This window comes from Nothoprocta perdicaria, unplaced genomic scaffold (assembly GCF_003342845.1).
Source record: "Nothoprocta perdicaria isolate Ctin4 unplaced genomic scaffold, notPer1 scaffold_18, whole genome shotgun sequence".
NCBI lineage: Eukaryota > Metazoa > Chordata > Aves > Tinamiformes > Tinamidae > Nothoprocta > Nothoprocta perdicaria.
Window position 1 is genome coordinate 5,796,634 of NW_020454982.1, and position 11,538 is coordinate 5,808,171.

Here is an 11,538-nt window from a genome sequence, read left to right on the forward strand (position 1 = left end):
GCTGATGTGACTTAGCCATGTCTGCTCCATATCTGCACACTGAGGAGATCCCTGCTCCTTGCCTGCAGTGTGGGTCAAATAGCAGCCCCGTTGCAGTGGAGGTGAGGTGGGTGGTGGGTGCCAGTACAAGGATGTGCACCCGTAGAAATGGAATAACTTTAATGACTTTGAACTGTAGTTTTTTGTTTTAATGGATCAAAATGTCATACCATCACTGCCCAAAGTTCTGGTAAAGTTTGTAAAGGCACTTTGTACTTATTTCCAGTCATGGATCTCAGTATTTTCTTAATATTCTGTCAATGGCATGAAATTTAAGGGCAAGATTTTGTATCCTGAGTGACCCTTCCCTTGAGTAATGCCAGCACACAAGATGTTCTTGAACAAGAGATGATGTCAGCCTAGTGCAGGAAGGAAGACAACATGCCTGTGTGTTAGTGGCATAGATAAGGAAAAAATCCCTCCCTGCAAATTTGTGTTTGAAGTAGGAGGAGCTCCTATCGCTCGGATCTTCAGCTGCCTTTTTGTAGCCTGGTCTTCCTCTTTGATGCTTTTTTCCCCTTTGGGGACCTGTAGTTAATTAACTCAGTTGATTAAAAGCAGAATGTCCAAACTCACGGGTCAGCACACTTGGGAAGCTTAGACCTCCAATTTAAAAATAGGCGTCAGCACCTGATAAGCCCTTTGAAGGCGGCGGGAGCCAGTCCTGCAGAGCTGGCCCTATAGAGCGGCATTCCCACCATTTCCCGGAGAGATCCGTAAAGCAAAGAAATGCCATTCGGGCAGGTAGGGTGCAGTGGAGCCAGGAGATCTCCTAACTCTCCTGGTTGGTAGCATGAGCTCTTAGTAAGAGGAAAATTGTTTTGACTTTTATTTTTTAACATAGCAGTGTGGAGAAACTTGCTCTGTCAGGTGCTGTCAACTTGAGAGCAAGAAGAAGGATTTTAAATGCCTTTTATTCAGCTGTTACTTGGACAGAGCAGAAATACTTGAAAATTACTTTTTGCTTTGCAGTCACTTGCAGAGATGAGCCCTGCATGCAACCTTCACTTACTGCAGTAATAAGAAACTGGAGTGATCCTAATTGCACAGTGTACCTTGATGCCATTTTTCAGCTGTCCTTCATTTCATTTTCATGTATGCTTCCATTGTGCAGAGACTTGTTGTTTTCTCGCACATACTGTTGGAAATTACTGGATTCAGCTAAAGGGATCATGAAGTTGAAGCTGAAGGAGATAGACTGTGTATTACTTAAATGAAAGTTTCACTTTGCAGGCACATTTTCTGTGTTCCTCAGTTTAGGTACACGTCTTAGGCCTGTGACATTTGGCAGAATGGAAGATTTTGATACAGATTGACTTGCTGTATATAAACACAAGGCACCAAGCATACAAAAGGACAAGATGCTACTCCAGTAAAAAGGCTAAGATCCAAAATGAGAAGTGGAAACACAGGATAAGAGGGAGAAACAGCAAGCCTAGTAAAATTAAAGATATAGGAACAAATTATGAAGGCTGCCAGCTCGCTCTTGGAGTGCTTTCACATGCTCACTATGTAATCCATCTCCCCAAATAATGCCTGGAAAATTTCCCTTGCATCAGCCAAGAGAAAAAACTTTTAACTGAAAGGGGGGAGGGAAAAAAAAGCATTGTGGAATTTTTGATTCATTTGATCAATATAAACTTCCTTTGACTGCAAAGTTAATCTAACCTTCCAGATTCGAACAGAGCACAGCTAAGCATAATGTTTTAATATTTGCCTCAGCCTGCAGGCAACCCCAGAGCCTCTGTCGCTGCTCCAGTGCTTTTAAATTTCGTCAGTGAGAACAGTAAGTGTCCAGTATGGCCTGGAAAAGCAACAAACAACCCTCTGCTGCTTAAGAGACATTTGTAAATCGTTCATATGTCACTGAAGGTGGAGACTGAATTTAATGTAGGCCAGATTTTGACACGCAGTGTGGTACAATAGTTTACTGTCATGCTTCAAATTCACCCAAGGTCTGTCAAACGCGATGAACTGGAGCCAGGACGCCCTGAAAAGGGGCCAGAGAGGGAGCACCTCGGGCGACTGAAGGAGAGGGCTGGTCATTGACCGCGATGGTATCACCGCAGAGGGGTGCTTTATGTGTCTGAAATTTAATCTGTAGCCCACACTATTCCAAAGATGACATGTAGGAAAGTGTTTGGAATAAAAGGAGGAATTACAGATGAATAGATGGAGAAGGCTGTTAAAAGGGAAGGATGTGAGAGGAGGGGAACGTACGGGGGCTTGGAGTACGGGGAGGAGGAAGATAACTTGGGTGAAGGTGCATCACGACCTGCAGCAGCAACAGCAAGGTGGTGTGAAGTCGCACAAGGCAAGAGGGCTGGGGAGTGGAGCTGGCTGGATGGGCTTGAGCCGACACAGTTTCCAACAAATTGCGCTGCTGTTTAAGTCATCTGAAAACACTTTTATGTGGTTTTGGACCGGTCTGTGGCAGGTCTTCATTTACTTTGCCAAATATATTTTTCAACAAATAGAAGTAGATTTGTGAATAATAGGATTGTGATTTGTCTTACTGTTAATCATAGTGAAATGAAACAATAAGTTGATGCAGTGTCATTTGGCAAGACTCTATAGTTACATGCAGTGCATAGGGAAGAGCATACAGTGGCTGTGTGTTCTTCTAAATTCTAAACTTTGTATATGGAGCTTATTTCTTTTTTTCTCCCAAAATATGCTCTCTAGAAACACATAACAAATGTGCTCTCTAGAAACACATTTAAAATAAAATAATTTTTTCTTAAGAGAAGATCGTATGGTTGAAAGTAATGGGTATATAAATTTTCAGTGGGTCTGCCTAGTCATTGGTGGCATTTCTAATAATGGCTCAATTTTTAAATATATTGTGTGTACGTGTGTGTGTATAAAACAGCCACAGAATCCACGAGCACCTTCAAAACTGTCCTGTCTCCTGTCTGCATTTCTCTTAAAAGCAGTTGTCTGCTTCTGAAGCAGCAGATGAGTCATTATGCAACTGACATCCAGTCTTGAGATCTTTTCTGTGGCCTGGGCTCTTAAAAAGTTTCCCATTTTGAACTCTTGAGCAACTTTTGCTTTTGCTGGAAAAACTTGGCCCCATTGGTTTTGATAGAAGGATTAACAAACTGAAAGGACTGGCAGTGGAAGAGGGGAAGGAAACATTTAACTGTGTCACTGCTTTTAACAGCCCTGCACCAAGCTACATGCATCTCTGTACAGGCTGTGGTCCTACGTAGTTTCTAAATATATGTCTTTCCTCAGCTTACAGTCAGAGATCTGTGACTGATTTTGTTTAACGAGAATTGGTTATTTCCTGGGGTTCTTTCCCAACATTTTTGTAGCTCCCAAAGATGGTGGTCAGAAGCTTTCAGAAATGTTCAGCATGGCACTGTGCAGGCTGTGGTGTGGATAGGTAAATCCCAATAGACCAAGACAAATTACATGCACTTGCCTGTCTGTAAGAGACAGTAATAAACTGGAAAAAATAGTTCTTTGCCAGCACCTTTCCCACGTTGATTCATCTCGTTCCAGCAGCTTAATCATGGCCATTCGAATGTGCCATTGCAGATATTAATGCAGTTTGACACATCCATTTTCCATACGCTTGGGAAAGGAATCTCTTTCTACTGGTTCCCTACATTAAAATACAAGGCAAGAGAGAAAACAAAGGTGTGCTACGTGTTTGGTACCGGTGCTCTGCTTGTTTGCAAGTTCTTGTTTGTTGGGAAATAAGCCTCAGTGGCAAGAGGAGACCTTCATGGGGACAGTCTGGAGGGGGTACAAAGACGGCACTTTGTTTGTACCGAGCAAAAATCCAGGATCTTCGCTGTTGCGGCCCGAAAGCTGTGTCTCCCATTCCCGGCTTCCCACGTACCATATGGAGCCGCGGCCGGCTGGGACTCCGTCGCCCGTCGGCTCTTCCCTTTTTTCTGTTTGGGCTCTGGGGCCGCGCGGCTGTGCCCCAAACACCTGCCAGATTTGCATATCATTCCTGCCTGGCTGGAGCTTCCACACGGAGCTGGCACACGAACCGGGGAGAAGCCGGGCTAGTGTTTTGATTGCGCGCCAGAGGCTGATACCGAAATAGGCGGCGGGACGCGATCCAGTAATTGTTGGCCTCTGATCAATGAAAACTGTCGTTAGGCCAGTAAATCGTCGGTATGTGGGCTTAGTTCTATATATCATCTTCGGGCTGGTGTCACCCTGACTCCAGGACAAGAACATTATCAACATGTCATCAGGTCTGCTGGGAGCTTTTTATTACTTTTTCTCCCTTTGATTTATAGCTGTTCTCGGGTTTCGCACAGGTCAGTTTGGACGAGGCGCTGGTGAGGGGCGCAGGGGCAGCCCCCAAGCCCCCGGAACGGCCGCTCTGCTCGGCAATGCAGGACACGGAGGCGGCTGAGACACCGCGTTGGGCATGAGGCGAGCGGGGAGGGCCCCGTGTGGGTGTGAAGGTTCCAGGCCAACTTCTCCCCACAGCTTAAAGCACTTTGGGATTGGTTAAGCCCAGTTAAAGTAAGCCACGTAAAATAAATGTCCGTGTGGCTCCCTGCAGCGTAACCCTGCTGGAGAGACAGCCCGAGCCCTGCGTGCCGAGCGGTGGCTCCCTGCGGCCCGGGGAAGCTCTGACCCGTGCTGCAGCGCTGGCACCTTCGCTCGCTGCGCTGACCCGAATGGGCATCTCTGTGACAGTTGTGGGATAGAAGCGCTTCCTTGGGATTGTTTGTTGTGAAATCAAGAGTATTGAAATTTTTCCTGCAATAGAATCCATGCAAGGGGCAGAGATCGTCACAGCACCAGCAGAACAACCATGGTTGTGGCAAAGCCCTAAGGCTGCTTTGAAACAAAGTCGCTATTCTCATAGGGGAAAATACTGGCGTTCTTTGGGAGCTGGAGGCGGGAAACTTGGTGCTGTTTCTTTGGTAGCTTTTCCTTTATTCTTTACTGTATCAAAGTCAACTTATTTCTCAGTTAACTGCTCCCAAGAATGATCAGTGCTCAGAAGTATATGGTGCATGCAGTTCCAGCCTGTTGTAGCATGCAGCTTCCCGTGTCACTCCTCTTGCACCTGTGTGCATTCCGAGTAACGGGAGTTAAATTTGGAAGAGGTCATAGCTGACTGTTTGGCCGGAAAATAATGATATTGCCTGTTTGATTCCAAGAGCAAGACAGCACCTCCAGAGTGGAGGCTGGATGCCCTGGAGGCCATGGTATATTGAGGGATTATTCCCTGCTGCCTTCTATGTATAGGTGCGGTGAGCCAGGATATGGCTGAGAGTCCAGGCCTGGATTTTTCCCACATTTAACTAAACTTGAAATGTTCTTTTTAAAATAGCTCTTTGAATTCTTTCCTTGCGTTTGGGATAGGTTTATTTAAAGGCTAAGCTGAATAAAAAGTTGCTGGTTAAGGTGAGTGGCTAGCTTTCTGCTAGCTTTCTGCAGGCTGAGTGGCTTTTTTGGAGGCCTTTTATGCTAATGTATAAATCCTCATTAAGGGACACTCTGTTTAAATCTGATCATGGCCCCATTTCAACAAAGCACTTAGCATGTGTTGAAGCATGCGGGAAGTCAGCAAGATTACTTGGATGCGTGAAGTTGAGTGCAGTACCAAATTGAGATGTGCATGAGCATCAGATTAGTTGCTGCACAAGTACAGAACTTATTACTCATAAATATTTTGAATTCTTTTTTAATCTTCTTAATGGTAAAGTGAGTAGGCTGCCTCCAAACTTGCCAAATTCCATTTCTTAAATCAAAGCTCCGATTTGAGTTACATGACCACAAAAAGCATTTTAAAATAAACCTCCAAATTTGTTTACAGTTGTATAAATTAAAAAAAAAAAAAAAAAAGACAAAACAGCCTAAGATTTCTTTGTTCTGATTGTTTCCCTTTTTTGTTTAGAGTTGGCACTCGGTTGTTTCCCTTTTTCCTTCAGAAGGGGTGCTTGGGCTGTGCCCCAGGCCCTTTCCCCGGCTGCGCTGCGGCCGGCTGGGGCGGGCAGGAGGGCCCTGGCAGCCCCTCTCCCACTGCCTGGCCGCCCTGTCGTGTCCCTGTTCCCAGACTCCCTTCAAGGGAGCCACTGCTTCCGTGGGTGCAGGTAAGGCGCCCAGGGTGACGTCGTGGCCCACTCTGTTATCACAAGGCTTGAAGGCAGCGCGGGGCACAAGGGCCGCCCGGCTGCTGCTGGTGTCTCCCCTGGTGCCCTTGGGCACGACGAGCAGAATTCACATTGCTACGTGCAGAGCTCGGGCTCTGCGTGCAGGAGTATAACAAAAATAAATGCAATGATAATACATTGCGGGGAGGGAAAAAAAAAAAAAGAGCAGAGGGCTCCAAACAAGCTTTTTTGCGTGTTATCCCCAGCAAACTCACAAGAGAACTGGCAGCGTGAATTTGTGTTATGTGTGTGATCGTTGGCTTGGGCAAGTCGCCTTTAAAGTCTGGTACAAATTGTATTTGTTAGTGTTGCCTCTTGTCCTAAATTCTATCCTGCAAGTGAGATCTTGAAGCTATGATAGTTTTCTGTTCCATTTATTTATTTATTTTGAAGTCTTTCAAGTTTGTTACTCTTAAATGGAAAAGACACCAAAGTAGAGGAGAAGGAACTCTGCCCATCAAAACAGGCCTCTGAAAAGATCCCCAGCTAAAATAAACAGAGCTGTGTTGGGCACATTTAGGATTCAGGCAGGATGCGAAGCAGCACCCAACCCAGGGCGAGCGCGACGGCCACAGCGTTTGCTTTGCAGGCATCATGCTAGAGACTCACAAAGTTAAGCTGTTAACAGGGATTCCTCTGCCACATTACAGCTGGCAAATGCTGGGTGTATATTGTTGTTTATTTGCTAGAAAAGCTGAGGAATTCAAACTAAAATGGCTGGAAATAGCTCAGTGTGAGCAAATGGAGAGGCCTGATACTTTGTGCAAAATGGATGTGCTGCAGGCCCTGGGAGCCCCATCCCGCAGCGACTGCGAGGGGAGGCTCCACAGCCCATCATCCTCGAGCCCAAACCTTTGGGACTTCTACTTCACCCTAAAAATTGTACAAATGGCTTTACCATGAGCTCCTGAGCATTTACATTTTCCAGATACTTGCTGTAACTATCAGGGCCTCTCTTTCCATCATTAGATGTTTTCCTAGCTTTCCTCTGTGTGCTTTTCCCACTCCTCAGACTTTTTTCCAACACTGTGTGTATTCTTGCCTTCAGCAATGCCTTTGGAGGTAGTTCCTCCCTCCCGCCTCTCGTGCCACCCCTGAAGGGGATGTCTATACTGCAAGCACCCATAGGAGAGCAGCTCATAGGGACGCTTGTGGGGCAGCCTGAACGGTTCCTTCCATCTTGCACAATTCTCTTGTGCGTGAATAGGGCTCTGGTTGCCACAGTGTAGGGCAAATACAGCCCCAAGGGGGCTGGGAGCTAATGAGCAAATCCTGCAGATGTGCACTGGGAAGCGTTGGCCCCAGGGAATGGGACTCCAAAGTTATGAGTATCCTTAAAAGTTGGATCCGAGTCACTGAAATTCATGACAGTGGATGTGGCTTGAGTCTTCTGATCAGGTCCTTCCTCTCATTTTCAGGATGTAGTCATTGCCACCCTGCTTGCTTTTTGCTTCAGCTTTTCTGATTGCTCCCTTTCAACTGCATATCTTAATATATACTTTAGCTTATTTCCCACCTTTTAAAGCCTATCAATTTTCCTTTTTCTGTTTTTTTTGGTCCCACTCCAAAGTTCATTTTTAATGAGGGATAGTTAGCAATAGTATTCATGTGATACCATTTTTCTTGTGCAATTTTTCAGTAACAGATATCATGTCTCTCTTTTATTGTTTCCAAGGATTCGTTTTAGTGCTCGATCCTGTAAACTTTTTTTTTTCCATTTAAGTAATCACCTCGGTTTCAAAAGAACTGCTCATTTGAGTAAGCTTTAGTGTTTGTACAAAGATTTCCATGACTGAATGCCTTTCATTTCCTTTGTGCATCTGTTTTCCAGTCTTCCCGTGTAATTAAGTCTTGTCTCTAATGTCTCCTAACCTCAAAGTGTTTTTGTAAAAAGATATGTGACTTTCCTGAGATTTCTTACTCCTCATGTTGTTGTCACTGTCCTGGTTCTGTGTGAGGCCACTTGTCTCCTTTAAAAGAAGACAGTTAATTTCCAGTAATAACTATAAGGTAATTGTTAAAGTAAATAAAGGCAAATTTACAGCAATTTGTTTGGGATGGAAGATAATTACAGTCTAAAGTGAGAGCTGCAAGGCATGACATATGGTCTAGGACGTGCATCCACCAGTGGCCCAGTGCTGTGCAGTGCAAATGAGGACTCCTTCCATTAAAATGAATTGCAGAACTTTCATTCACTTGAATGGGAGAAGTGGCAAACCCTCAATGTTTATTTAGTCTAATTACACGTGTCAGAGAGGAGTGACTCAGACATTGGGGCTTGTATTTTAACTTTTTGCAGAGGTTTTTGTTTTACAGTGCCCTGCATAGGTGAGGTCATAGCGGCAAGAAGCTTGAACCAGGAAAGCCTGGAGATGCTTGGTGAGCTTCCAAACAGTGTCCTCCTTTCCCAGAGCACACAAGGATCCACTCAGGCATTCCTCTCTCTCCCCCTCATAACTTTCTCCTTATAAAGGAGGAGAGGAAAGGAGGCATTTCTCCTAACTAGGCAAACAGTGCAAAGTCTGCAATACTCTAGGGCTGGTTGTAGCAAAGAACAGTACCCCAGAACACCATTTGACAGGCAGTTATCTTCAGGTGGATGTCTCCAGGTTGCTGTCCTCTGGTTTTCAAGGACATAGAAGTGGATTATATCTAAGAAATGGAGCAATTGATTAGATATAAGTATTAATGTCAAGCCGTGATAGAGCAAGGCCTAACTTGTTTCACTCATACCTTAAACCTCCTGAATAATTCTTTGCACTTATATAATCCTGTGGCCCCAAGATGAATTGTCCAGTAAAACCCTTGGTTTCAATAGATAACAAGGCAAGAAATGTTTCAGGTTGTCTGAGCGTCTCCACTCTGCGTGGGGTGAAATGGCCAGTGTGTCTTCTGCTTTTCCATGAAAATCCTCATTGCTGTTGCTTGTTGCATAGTAGATACTGCCCCTTGTTGCTGCATCTTGGGAGGAAGAAGAGTCCCCGGGAGGAAAGCGGCTGTTGCCGGTGTCTCGGGGCCCTGAGAAGGTTTTTTCTGCCTGTTGGCTATTGTTGGCTCCTTTTGAGTGCACCTATCTCCAGAAGTGGTTTCCATTCTCATCTGCTTTCCCCTACCCATTTAATTCTTTGTTGGTTTTTGTTTCGCTTGTGACTGAGACCCTTTTTCTTAGTGAATTGATTGATCCTTCTTTTTTTCAATCCCATATTGGCTGGCCGCATATGGAACCCTGCTTGGCTTTAGCTGAGACAAAATCGACTGCACACAATTTCCCTCTGACAGCTTGTACAAGAGCAAACATTTCCGAAGAGCTGAAAGTCTAGAAATTCAATCAGCGGAAAACCTACTGTGTGGAACAGCTTTGCTAGTGCTACAGCTCCCTGCTGGGTAGAAAAGCAATCCAGTTACAATAAATCCTTAAGAGTGGAGTCATTTGGGTAAAAGGAAAAACAAAAGCTGGTTTATACAAACTGATTGAAGTCAGACGTTTTGACTTCCCATTGAAAAGGGAGTCAAGGCCCAGCCTTGCTTGGTAATTTAAAGGGGAGATTGGCTCCTTTCATCTTTCTCTAGGGCAGGGTTCTTAATATTTTGCTTATGGAGAAATGTAAAGAGTTTTCAACGTAAGTTAAAATAGCTACTTTGATATGAAAAGCGTTGGTGCCGCTGCAGGCTGCAAGCCGGGCCACTCCGCGGTGCTCCAGCAAAACCAGGGCACCATCCTGCTCTCCGGGCAGCTCCCGGTGCCTGTGGAAGCGCCAAGGAGGAGGGAAGCGGCAGCAGTGGCAGCGCCTGGGCCTGTGGGTCGTGCCAGGCCGGCTGCGGTGCCCGCGGAGCCGCGGGAGCTCTCACCTGGCCCCTCCGCCCTGGTGCCGCACAGGCCCTCCAAAACTGGCGGTGCTAGAAACTGATGAGTATTAAAACAGCAATGGAAACAGAGCTGCCAGAATGACTGGGAGGAAGTACTTAGTCTAGTTTATATTTTAAAAAATTAAATGGGTAGCCTGGGGCAATGAAGTCTGTGTCATTTTCCTTTATTTTAGTGCATTATTTGCACCCCTTTGTGCATCTTTTGGGCTGCAGCGTAGGAAACGAAGCAACGGCCTTGAGAGGCGAAAGGAAGGCAGCGATGATCGGTAAAGGCCAGGGAGCAAAGTAAACTGACTGGAAATGCCGACGTTTCCTTTGCTCTTTAATGCCTTTCAGGTGCTGTGTAAGCGTAGGTAGAACTTCTTTCCAGCCTAGTGTGTGTTTGAAGGTGTTGCTGTCCCTTTACAAGCTGCGCGGGGCTCGGCCAGGAGAGCTGCTCTGCATGTGATCTGCATTCGGCTCCCGTCCCTCCCGAACGCGTCCTGTCCTCATGGAAAATATTAAAGATTGTGTAAACATTGTAAAGGATTTCAACTGGCCTTTCTGTTTAGCTAAGATGTTATAAACCATAGCAAATGAGTATAAACCCTTACCACAAAGAGGGAGCAGCAAAAACAAAAAAAATCCACGATGGTGACCCGATAGGAGGCCTAAAACTGCTGCTTGTGTCCCCTGCTAGCCCCTGCCCAGGTACTGGGATATCTCTGCCCAATGGGAAATACTCCAGTTCTTTTTCTTCTATTTTCCCTGCAGTCTTTATGTAAGTAGAAAGTGTCTGTTGGCCCCTAGTGGTACCACTTCTGTCCAACCACTTTGGGCTGGTCCTGGAGCTCCAGGGCTTGGAGAGGTGGTTGAGGGCACGAGGTCCCAGCTGGCTTCAGGATCATGGTTGTTCCCACTGCGGTGGGACCTGCAGGGCGCTGACATCGTGTCCCAGCTGAGGGGCTCTCTGTACCGGAATGACTCTGGGAGCTTTTGACAACAACAGGGGGTTGCCCAAGGCCTGTGGAGCCACCTTTCCCGGTGACCCGGTCACCGCTAGAGGGGAACAGAGAGCTGCCAGGACAGCAGAGCTTGGGGGGCATCCCCTGCAAGGAGCCATGTGTGCCCCGGAGCGGGGCCCGGGGCCTGCGAGCCCCCTGGCACAGGCAGTGGGCCCTGCTGCAGGCGGGGAACTGGTAGCAGTGATAGGGGTTAGTGCAAAACCAGAGATAAACGAGCAGGAGAGAGATGCGCTCCTAGAAATACGAGTTCCTACCACAGTGCTTTGGAAACCTCGGGCTGGCCTTGTTTCTGCAGGCTGAATTGTTTTGTTTTGGGCTGGCTATGCATCTGCATGTATGTTTTCTGAGATGGGATTAAATTTTTCCATTTGTCTCTCTTGACAGGAAACTTGAGTTTTGGCAGAATTGCCTTTTTTCTTAAAAAAGAAAAATTGTTCTTCTTGCAATGTAAAAAATAAAAAAAAAGTCTTCTGCGAACGAAACAAAAG